The 12,076-nt window shown below is 40.6% G+C and overlaps 1 protein-coding gene across 3 annotated transcripts in view; it reads left to right on the top strand.

Annotated features, from left to right (window-relative positions):
- The window catches only part of AFF3 (ALF transcription elongation factor 3), a 586,201-nt gene that overhangs the window by 232,782 nt on the left and 341,343 nt on the right, over positions 1 to 12,076 (top strand). The window lies entirely within an intron of this gene.

Genomic DNA, 12,076 nt, shown 5'->3' with positions numbered 1-12,076 from the left:
CTTTTCATTTAAAGTGAGAGATGTACAACTCTAGAGGCCATTGTAGGGTTATTAATTGACCTAATTTCAATATCGCTGTCTCAGAGCATAGGGAGGCCTGAGGAGAGGGAGAGAGACAGGGGATCAATTGGTGGAGCAGACAGGACACATTTATACAACATTTATGGATTAAGTTCACCATCTTATACGGTGTGGCTTGTGGTGCCCCCAAACGATTACAGTAGTTACATCAGAGATCCCAGATCACCATAACAGATATGATAAAAATGAAGACGTGTGAAATACTCCAAGCATTATCAAAATATGACACACAGACATGGAATGAGTATCTGCTTTTGAAAAAATGGAGCTGATAGGCTTGCTTGAAGCAGGGTTACCACAACCTTCAATTTGTAAAAAATGCAGTATCTGTGAAGCGCAGTAAAGCAAAACACAATAAAATGAGATATGCCTGTATAATAATTTATTTTGCTCATGGATATGCAGAGCAAAAATCAATCTCTGATACAGAAACAGTAAGCTAAGAATTTGTTTCCTTGTGTTATCTTTTGGAAACATATAAGCCCGTGAGATTTTGCTTCTCGTTAAATACCTGGTTCCCTGATTAGATAAGTTGCTCCATGTCTCTTTCATGCATAGCAGTTTCTGATCTTGAGAACTCATCTGGTGAGGAATACAATACAATTCAGGTTGAAAATGTGACCTTTTGAAGCTCTTTATGTTCGGAAGGCACCCTAATGAAGAAAAATCTTCATCATCAGTGGCGCAGAGAAGTTATTTATTGAGTCTTAATGGTAACATAGAGAATAGGTATAAATTTGAGGACATGTTATAGCAAGTTATTTGGTAGTTGGAAGCACATATGCCCCAAGTGTGACTTTTGGCTGATAATTTTTACCAGAACAAATTACCAAGTGACATTTATGGACTGTGTTTGTCATCAAGCATGATTAGTTAGCTAAATGTAGAACTATTGATCATTAGTTTCATGAACAAATATTTTCTCATGGGTCACAGTGGATTTTTGCCCACTAATAATGCTAGGTTCCTACATTAATAAGTGGGAAAGTCTTCCTTTGATAGACACTGTGACTCGGTAAAATGAACATAGCCTTGTCCTCGGAGCTAAAGAGCAAATGCGTTGCTCCCAGTGATCCTAGATTACTTCCACTTGCCAAGTAGCCCTGTTTCTCAGGTTTGCTGTCTGGCTGTGGGTGGATTCTGTTCCTCCTTCTTTGGGGCGCCTTCTCCTGCCAGCTGTTATTTTGTGTTTGCAGATTCTGCTTTGAGCCATCTTCAGTGAGACACGTGCCTTTCTCCCAGCCTGGGAATGCCACCATTCACTTCACCGGCTTCAGTCACTGCAAAGCCATATTTCAGTTGGATGGTGACAGCTGCTGCTGGTTATTGAAGCTTAGTTTTTTTAAGGAATATTTTGTAAATAATACATAATACCTGTATTTATAATAGTCTGCTTTGATATGAGTTCAAGTGTTGGTCAGTAGAATGCGATATGATCTCAGGGGCTATTCTCCTAAGAAACCACGAATGACCCTCCTGAACCTGACTGTTCAGGATTTTGCTGGATCCAGGGGTCGGTACCTGCAGCAGCAGCCAGGTGTGTATCCTGGGCCTTTGCTCTGCTGACCTGAGTCCATTTAAAAAGTGCAAATCTTTGAATGGGCGCAACAATTCAACCAAAACAATTGGAGCTATTGAGGCAGCTCCACTTTCTCCTAAGTTTTTGAGAGGAATCCTTTTTTTTTTACAAAAATCCTCTTTTTTTGTACTAAATCTTCATCTCATAAAAATAGCCGTACTAGTAATAGAACAAACAGTGGTTGAAAGAGCTCAGGATGTGAGGGCCACACCAAGGCCACATAGGCCCTTGATGCCGCATCCCCTGGAACAAAGGCTGGTCCACTGTCAAAAACAAAGCATCTACCAGTTACAATAAATGACCTGATGAGCTTCACCGTGAGAAGCCATGCCTTGACAGCTCTGACTCAGACACTGGTCATTTTCTTGCTTGTGTGCACTGAAGTCAGAAGCATTTTTATGTCTGTTAGTATTTATATAAAGCTTTCTTTTAAGATGGTTCAGTTAAACTGCACCAATCATCAGAGTAACTTAGGTAGGGAAGAAAAAAGTGTAGAATTCCATTACTCGATATTTGGAGAAATATGTGATATTAACTCTAAGAAATGCTTTGTCCAGCCAAATAGCAAAGCCAATCAGAGCTCCTCAAATAAACACATTTAATGCTGTCCATCAAGCTGCACTGTTACTCATATTTCATTCTGAAAAGGATGTAAGGTAATTTACCAAAATGCATATAATTATTACATAATAATTAAAAGTAGCCTATAAATTGGCTCTGAGCTTCCTAGCAGCCAGAGCAAAAAGGTAATGTTGAATGACTTCAAGAGTCATGTGGCCCTTAAATATCAGCTTATCATCTGCTTAGGAGAAGAGAAGATTTTCCCTCACACTACAGTCCAAAAGATATTACTCTTGATGGTCCCCATTGATGTAGAAGATAAGATTGCTTATAATGTCCTCACAATAGCTAGCAAGTTTCCATCCTGATGTCTTGTTGCATCCCTTTGTATATGCAGTGATCAGAATTCTAAACAATGTATATTGACAGGGGAAGCGGAACACACTCCTCTCCCCTATCTAGATCTTACTTTAATGCTTTAGCACAGCATCAAAATGTTGCTCTATGATACAGTGTATTAAATTATTAATCAAGTCGACATTAAAAATCTGCTTAGGGTTAGAAACAAATGAACAATAAAAATGTTAACTATCAATGCTTAGTGAATAAATATTGGGAAGATAGTTTTCTGTCATTGCCTGAACCAGAAGCATAGTTTTTCTCAATCAAGCATTGAGTGTTTTTCTCCTGAATGGTCATTTTAATGTAATTGATATTTAGTGAGGACTCTTCTGTAGCAGAGAAGAGTATTGCAGTTATGTTCTTTTCAATCTGAATCAGTACATGTTTTAATTTCAGAGTCCCATTTCAAATTAAACATATTGCTGCCATGCGTGAAAGTAATTGTTGAAACACCTTTTGAACAGTATGATGAGTCAAGGATTGGAAACCATGCTTGGTGGCACATAGATGAACTATTGCTGGTTTTAGACCAACAAGTGGGTAAAATGGACAACACAGATTCAAAATAATTATAGGAAATGGGAGAAAATAGGCAAGGATCATTCCATTGAATAAAAATGGCTACTGAATAAAAATAAGTATGGGGTGGACAGTTTGTGGAAGACAAAGATAAACTGCAACATCACATGGTCATAGGCAATTATTCATCCAGTGGAATCAAGAGTGACAGTAAAGGATCAAGATTCCTTGTGTTTGGAGGGAGGGAAATGAGAGGATGGACTGTAGTGGGTAGACATGGGTATGGGAAACCAAGACTGAATGTGGTTGGTAAAAAAAAAGTAGCATTGGTTTCATATGAGAGCAGAATTCCTCAGCATTTCAGGGTCTTTTCTTAGAGGTCTGAATCCAGTTTTAGCTACTGAAGATAATGAAAAATGAATACTAAAAGCTCCCCAGGCAGGCCAGTGGTGTGCATGAGTCACAGTGCAGCAGTAAGGGAGCCTGGGTTGTTTAATCTGGAAAGAAGAATAGGCATTTCTAAACTACTATGTAAGGAATAATATTTTGATAATTCTTGAAGTATGTTACTTTAATCTTCCATATAGAATGACTGAGTTTTTGTATGCATGGTCAATGACATAAAATGTTAAAAATGTACACAGTGTAACAGAATTGAGGGAGTTTTGGGCAGCTTGCCCAGATTTTCCATAATTATTGACATCTTTTTATCAGTGACATGATAAATACATGAGCAACTTCATAAATACAAGTTAAAAAGAAGGTGGTTTTCTCCTTCCGTTAAGGATAAAAGGAGGCCTAAATTACAAAAGGAGGAATGCAGGACATGAGGGGATAGTGGTGTATATTGTTGGAATTAAATTGCTTGCTGTCAAGAGATTGGAGGAGGTTAATTTTAAAGAAACATGGCACACCCAGTATTTGCCTGATGTGGAGTGTGTGTGCAGACTGGCTATACTTGAGGGTGAAAGTCCACGTGACACCACTCAATCAGATTGTAGTTCATAGGTGATGTGTTGTCAGGACGCCATTAGGGAAGCAGGAACCGTGGGATGTCAGTATCTTCTCTCCCTCTGTCTCTAGCACCTCTTTCTCTCTCCCTCCTTCCCTCCCTCTGTCTGTCCTTACCTCTCTCTCTCCTCCCTGCTCCCTGAATCTCCTAGGTCTATTCCCAGCTCTGCCACCTTTTAGTTCTGTGTGTGTGGAACCCATTTCTCAACCTGTTTGTTTCAGGTTCCTCTTACTTAAAATGGGGTTAATAATAATGATCTTGAGAGGGGGTGGTTCTTAGGATGATAAAGTGAATATCTGGCATGATACAGTTAAGGGTAGCTTTCATGGTTGGGGACCTGAAATTCAGGATGCAAATTAGGGAGCTTTCTTTTCACATAATTTGAATTAGATATGTGAAGATGACTCAATATCAGCTGGATAGAGCTGTAAGAAACAAGTCAGAATATTTTGGTGTTCTAGACTATTTGGGGACCTGTCAAAGCTCCTTTCCTCTTATGTCCCCAGCCACACACCAGTCAAGCCTAGTTTTAATATTCTTTTATTGTGCACAGCAAAGATTATCAGCTTATTTATCAAACACAGGAAATAAAAAACACTGAAGGAGAGTGATTCTTCGGTGGCAGCAGAGAACATGATACATTGTTACATCTGTAAGAATACCAAATGGATTCATTAGGATCAGTGCTGCTGGCATGAGTACCAACAGAATTCGTAATGACGGGACTCTTAAAATAATGTATGACTTAGGATGTGAGGAAGTGGAGCGCTTAATTTTTCAGTTGGTTTATTACAGCCCTTAACAAGCATGGCTGCTAGTAAGTCGACAGTTAAATTAAGCTCATGAATATCTGTTATAGTTTTTAAATATAAAATTGAAACAAAAGCCTTCTATGACTGTTTGCACCAAAGCACTGAAATTCAGAAGCCTCTCTCTTTGTCCCTCTGAGGCTTAGGAGGGAAACTGGAGTGGTTCCTTCTTTGCATTTTGTAACAATGGGCATCTAAGATGATAAAAAAGAAACTAAGTGATGATACGTTCTCAACTTCCAGGAAGGAGGGGTGGGCGAGAAGCAGGTGTGCAGGGAAAGGGAGGCAGGGACATGGGAGCCTGTCCTTGTCCTGGAGTGTGGAAGGTCATCAGAAATAAGGCTTCATGGAAGTTTTTCTCCAAGCAGGCAGTTAGGTTAGCAGGAGCTTGAGCCAGCATCTTCAGGGCAACACAGTGAAGCTTTGGGCATCAGCAGGAAGGGGCTCCATCTGATGTCCCCAAGATTGCTGCTGTTTGCTGGTGTGATTTCTAGGCTGCCACGGTGTGGGGGCTGTGGAGGTAGTGGGGGTGGGAGGAGGGAATGAAGCTGTGTGACAGCCTCATGGAGGACGCCAGGAGATAGCAAGGGAGTGGGCAGAGCCAAGCCAGGCAGGCGGCAGAAGGGAGGACACGGGAAAGCAAAGGCAGAGGGTGGGGCCCCGGGCACCTGGGTGTCCCCCCACCCAGGAGCTGAATTGTAATCAATGCTGGCTCTCTGGGAAGGACTGTTCCCCCAGACCTAGCAGCCACCTGGGAAGGAAGGCCAAACAGAGTATGTTAGTATTCCAGACAGAGTCCTGAAAGAGACAGACAGGCTCCCAGACCTGGCCATGCTCCTCCGGAACCTTCTCTCCCTCTCCAGAAGGGGAAGAGAGACTTCAGGGGAGTCTGGGAAAAGAGACAAAGACAAAGTAGATTACTGAAGCAGCAAAAGAATGAACAAGGTAGGAAAAAAATTACTGCCAATATTGCTTGCACTGAAAATGTATCAATAAATACAAAACCCTCTTAATGAACAACTGTGTATGAAAGATACTTAGATCATTAAGGTATTCCAAATTTCAGGACTTGGTATTGTTATATCAACTAGTGTTTGTTTCACAGATGCTGAGAGGGAAAAGTGTAGAATAAATTAATCCAAAATCAAATGAAAAGGACTTCAAGCCAGAGTGTATTTTTGGATAGGACTTTTTTTTTTTCTGCACGATAAATTTAACGACAGCGAAATTCATTTAGAAGTACTGTCCTATTCAGCCTTTAGAAATGAAGGATTTGCCATTTAATGGGAGATGTGCATTTTATTGTAAAGACAGAACACGATGTCCTTGTAGTTATCCTCCAGAGGTGCAGACTCTGTTTTGCATTGTGCGTTGAGCATATGGAGAAGACAGATTTATCACAGGCCCAACAGACCCGACATTGGTATATAAAGATTGAGGTTTGGGGAAGTTGTAACGTCCATTCCCAGTAGAGTGTCAGATGATCAAAACAATCAGAAATGACGTAGCCAATTTCTGTTTCATAATCATGAACCTATGAAGGCAGGGCAAGTGAGGGAGAAAAGGAAAGAGTTTTCAGATGGAGAATAGAATTAGTAAAGGAGCTATGTTAAGCGATTGACTAAAACTTAAGCACATTTCAGCCACGAAGGAAATGCTCTTGAATTCTTTCTTTCTTTATAATGGTACTCTCTGCTGGGAGTATCTTAAAATGATGTCAGCTTGAGCCGATGAATGTGATAAAGAAAGAACTGTTCCTGTAGGGTATTTAGAAAGCAGATTTGTAATTAGAAGCATCAGCAAGTTCTTGGTGATTGTAAAGCAGGGCGTTTTCCTTTCAAATTGAGGTGTAAGCCTAAGGGAAGTGTGTTCAGTCGCAGTGAGATGCCGAGATCTGCCAGATAAGTCTCATATAAGTAATGAGCGTAAGGTGCAATGTGGGGGGAAAATCTGTGGCAAGCTATGTGAGAACGGCATGATGGGATGGCTATTTTAAAATCTAGTTTTTGAAAAAGAATAATCTCCTCAGGTTTATATATGCTTTTTTAACCTGACAGTTATCTGTGTAATGGAAGTTTGTAAAGAGGTTATTAGTATTTAGATTCGAATTTCTGGGCTAGAATTTAAAAAAAGAGAGAGAGAATTTGGAATATAAAGCAAATGCTATTTTAAAAAATATTTGACTGGTGCTTACTCTTTTTATAATTTTCCAATAAGAAGTTTGTTTAGTTATTTACATTATATTTAAGTATTTACTAATTCTTTTTTTCAGCCACTCGACAGATATTTGTAGAATGTTTACTACTCTTTGGCAAGCACCATTTGAAGTACTAGGGGATACAGCAGAAAATAGTCTAATACTGTATGGATATAGTGGATTCCAAGATGCACATACCTTCACATTTTTTTCATTCCTGAAATTGAAATGTGTTTTACAGTCTATTATGTCATAATGTAATTGGAAGAATTTTTTCTTTTAAGTGGTGCACAACATAAAGCTGTGTCTTATAATCAATAGCGCCTTAGAATTGTTGAAATAGGGTGTAACAAAATATAATTATACATGTATATGTCAATGTGCTTTAGTAACTACTGATTTATTTGTTTGTTTAGAAAATTAAAAGTATTCTTTCAAGAAACTCGTTTTTGTGCCTCTGAAAAAATGTTCCCTATATAGAATGCTGTATGTCCTTGGGAGCTGTAAATTGAGAAAAAAAGAATAGAATTAGTAGATAAATTGGGATTCAGAAGAATATAAATACTAAACTTTCCTATATTTCTCCTCTCATTATGCATGAGAGGTTTTGCTGACAGCTTAATTGTCTAGTTTTCGGATTATGTAGGATGTTGGCAGTGTGTATGTACACATCTTCTATCACTCTTTCTTCTTTGTGTTCTATTTTGTGAGTAAAATCAATTTAATTACCTTGTAATATTGCTATAAGTAAATCCAATTATGAAAATCTGGATTATTCAAGAAAGTTAAATTAGGAGGCGATTCTTCCCTTTGAACATGGAATTACTGTAGGATTTACTCAAATGAGACACTTAAAATCAACTTTGATTCACCAAAATTCAGTTTGCATGCAGTTTAAAAATATGACATTCATGTAAAATGAGGTACACCTGCGTTGTTGAGCTGACTCAACAATTGAATTGAGTTGAATATACTAAGTCATATGATGCACATATATGAGGGCGTGTAATAGTGACGCATTTAAGACATTATTCAGAATAGTCTGAAAACTGACAAGGAATTGGAATTTATCATGCACTTATTTTAAGCGAATGCTTAATTTCTCTGTCTCCAAAATAGAAATAATGTTTCCTCCATTGTGTGTGTGTGTGCATACATATATATCACTCTACTTTTTGAGGCACATAACTTCCAGACTTTAATTATTTATAGAACCATAAATTGTTTATACTGTTTATTAACATTCATGCTTTTATTTAGTACATAAGCTTACAGCTTAAAGAGACATGAGCAAATACACTTCCTAATATAGCCAAGTTCATATGTGACAATCAGTCTTAATGACTGACGCACGTAGGGTTCTGTGGCAGCACGTGGCATCCAGAGACGAAAATGATCAGCAGCGCAGAGGGAGAAACAATCGCAAACCCTAGATGTGTAGGTGAGAACTGAGTGTTAGGACGCGGAGTTGTGCTAGAGGTTAACAGAGATAAACCTGGGGTCGCATCACGTGTTGGCTTCTGAGCCGGAATAAGTAGTTGACCTTTCAGTCTAAGGGCACGGCCATGGAAGCATCTCACGCAGGGGAAGGAATGACATGATCAGACTGGCATTTTAGAAGGAACACTGGCTGCAGTGAGAGAATCCGCTGGAGATGGAGACACACTGGGAGGTGGCTGCAGCCATTAGGTTAGGAATAATGAAGGTGTGATGGTTGCTGTAGGGATGGAGAAGGGTATCAGGAAAAGAGAGGATTTAGAAGGACTTGGTGATGAACTGGATGGGGTGGTGAACTGAAGACACAAAGATGGCAGCGAGGCTGACTCCCAGATTTCGATTTGGGAAGCTGGGGGAAGGGTGGCGCCATTCCCTGAATTAGTGAGCACAGGAAGAAAAGCAGGTTGGGGGCTGGGGATGCAAGATAATGCATCCACTCTGAAGTTCGTTGAGTTTGCCACCTACTCTTCGTCCAAGTGGAGATGTCCCATTTGCCATGGAGAGTGGGGGGAGAATGAGGGGTTGGCTGCACCAGATCAGCAGCCCAGGGAAAGCCCCCATCTGCTGGGCTATGTTTAGATTTTCCCTAGCTGCACTCCGTAACCCCCATGTAGATGAGATCTGTGGTCAAGGAACAAAAGGTTCGAACAATCAGGGATATTAGTCACTGGGGATAATAATAATCACTGGGGTGGCGAGTTCAGGAAACCCCAGAAGGTGTGGGGAACAGAAAAGAGAGGGGGGAAATCCCGTCAAAGATAACTTTCTCTTATCTCCCGAGAGCCATAATATCAGGGAGACTTTTTTGGCAATGAATTCAAAGTTGTGGGTGGGCCACCGTGGCTCAGTGGCAGAATTCTTGCCTGCCATGCCGGAGACCAGGGTTCCATTCCTAGTGCCTGCCCATGCCAAAAAAAAAAAAAATTCAAAGTTGGATTGCATGTGTGCATGCCCTTATACATGCATACACACATGCATACACACACACGTGTGCGCACACATTGTGCTTCCTTGAATGACCTGCAAACATGCTGCCCTTAGATGGTGGCTAGTCTTGTTCTTTTCCTTCTGTAAGAAAAGGAGAAAAATAACTAGCATTGTAAACTCTGCAGACTCTTTCTAGTGACCCAGCGTCAGAGGAATGTGCCAGACCTATTCCATGGGGATGTCCAAACTGCCGGACAGCCTTTCGTCATGGGCATTACCCCCTTTGACTAAACCCATGGCCGCAGCTCTGTAGCAGCTGTTAGAGCCACATTGCCAACATCCTGTGACCTTCAGAAAATCCCAGGCCTGGCTGGCCACCCGGACACTTAAAAGTGAATAAATAACATTGTATCCTGAGCCCGCTGGATCCTGCTGGGCACTGTACCAGCCCTCGGGAGGCAGGCGCTCTGTAGCCATCTCACCAAATGCTGAGCAGGCTTTTCTCCAACTGGACCCCGAGGAAGCGTTTCTCTGGGCAGGGAACTCTGAAGGCAACAGTGTTTGGGTGAAGGAAAGAAGGAAAATAAGGAGCCCCTGCGTGCGCCTTGGGGAGTCCATTAGAAGAGGAGCAGAGAGGGCTTGTGTCCAGGGCTACGCGTTCGGGTTGGAAAGTGTTTCAAGTTTGGCAGCTCTTTTAGAGGTCACCTAAACAAAATTTCCACCTTTTGGCAGTCTCTGCATCACGAAAGCTGTATGTGTCCCTGCGGTCTGGTAATTTAACTGAAGTCATTATTGTGTGAAATTACAGTATCAACTCACGTACTTTCCTCACCATCTTTTTGTTTCATCATGAGATGGTAATACTGTCTTCACACGACTGCAGTAAAATCTTCTTGCCAGTATAATTTCTCACGGTGAGTAATAGCTTCATCACAGGTTCTCCCTTTTCCTACTTGCATTAAAATTCTTTTGGAGCCTTAATATCCTATTACAGCCACAATGCTGTGGGTCCTCCATGGCCTGGCATCGAAATCCTCAGGATTGTTGCAGTGTTGTTACGTGGTGGTTGGCATAGGATGATCTAACAAGCCCTAAAAAAGCTGCCTCAGAGGGACCTTTTTTTTTTCCTCATTTTTAAAGCCTAAACACCTCTTTAATTTCCAAACATACCTTCTCATTATCAGAAGACATTTGTCTTCCCCAGGAACTCTAGTAGTTCCTTTAAAATTAAATAGGAAAAAAAGTTTATTACATATTGTGAGGGCATGACCTGGGGGCCCAGCTTTTCTTGGCCATGTGACTTAAAATTTTACTTGAGCTCCCATAGCAAAGGAATGTTTCTATGTTGGTAGCTTGTTATTAACACTGTGGCTTTCAGGTAGCAGAATTGTCTTTTTTTTTTCCCCCTCGAATCCAAATCCTTATGTCAGCAGTATTTCTTTCATGGTAACATTTATTTATCAAAGTTTATACTACTTTGACTTTTTATAAAATAACAGTGAAGATAAATGGATCGATTGACCCCGAGAGCAGTTTATTTATCCCTTTAGTCACACTTCAGTGGCAAAATCAATACCCTTCTGAAATATCTGATATTACAGTGATTCTAGTAAATAGTGACATTCCTGAGCTATGTGAAAGGGGAACTAAAATTTATTATCAACTTAGATTTTTTAGTACCTATATTGATTTTCCTGGAGATGCTTGTGAATTTTTATTTATCTGTAGCTGAGCAAGTGACCTTTGTTTCAGAAAACTGCAGTTTAAACTTGCCAAGATTAGGGGAGTTGGAAGGACTGAGTATATTTGTGAATGCGGAGTCAAAGAAGGAAAAGAAAACAAGAGGTATTTTTTTCAGAAGTGGGCTTTTTTGTTTTCTTAAACATTCAACATTATGCATCCTTTTTTGTGTTGCCATATCTATATGTGTCAAATCCACAAGCACCATTAACCTCGCGTGCCCAGCACTGGGAGAAGGGCTCTTGGAAGGGGTTGGTGGAGGACTTAGTTCTGCAGATGAGATTAGCAGAGGCTTGAGGCAGGAGAAGGGACTGGGCACAGGGAGCTGGAAGGAGGCCAGCCTGCCTGTGGGTGCAGGGAATGAGGGGGTGGGGGATGCCCTGTTGGGGAAGAGGTGAAATTTGCTTAAGTTGAGGGTGCCACTCAGTGCAAGGCTTCCAGGCAATAGGAGTTGCTTCCAATTTTTTTTTCTAAATATATAAACTTTTTATTTTGAAATAATTTCAAATTTACAGGACAGTTGTAAAAATAATACAAAACCTCTATAAAACTCCATATAACTCCTACCCAGATACCCAGATCCACCCACTTTTAACACTTTACTGCATTCGCCATATCATTGTATCGGTACTTCCCTCCCTCCCTCCCTCCCTCCCTCCCTCCCTCCCTCCCTCCATCCATCCATGTGTCTATCAGTCCATTGTTTGTCATCCATCTATTTTCTAAACAGTTGAGGGGAAATTGTATGCATC

Source organism: Tamandua tetradactyla, chromosome 17 (genome assembly GCF_023851605.1).
Source record: "Tamandua tetradactyla isolate mTamTet1 chromosome 17, mTamTet1.pri, whole genome shotgun sequence".
Classification (NCBI taxonomy): domain Eukaryota; kingdom Metazoa; phylum Chordata; class Mammalia; order Pilosa; family Myrmecophagidae; genus Tamandua; species Tamandua tetradactyla.
Note: the sequence above shows the minus strand (reverse complement) of the source record. Positions and strands in the feature narration are given on the sequence as shown.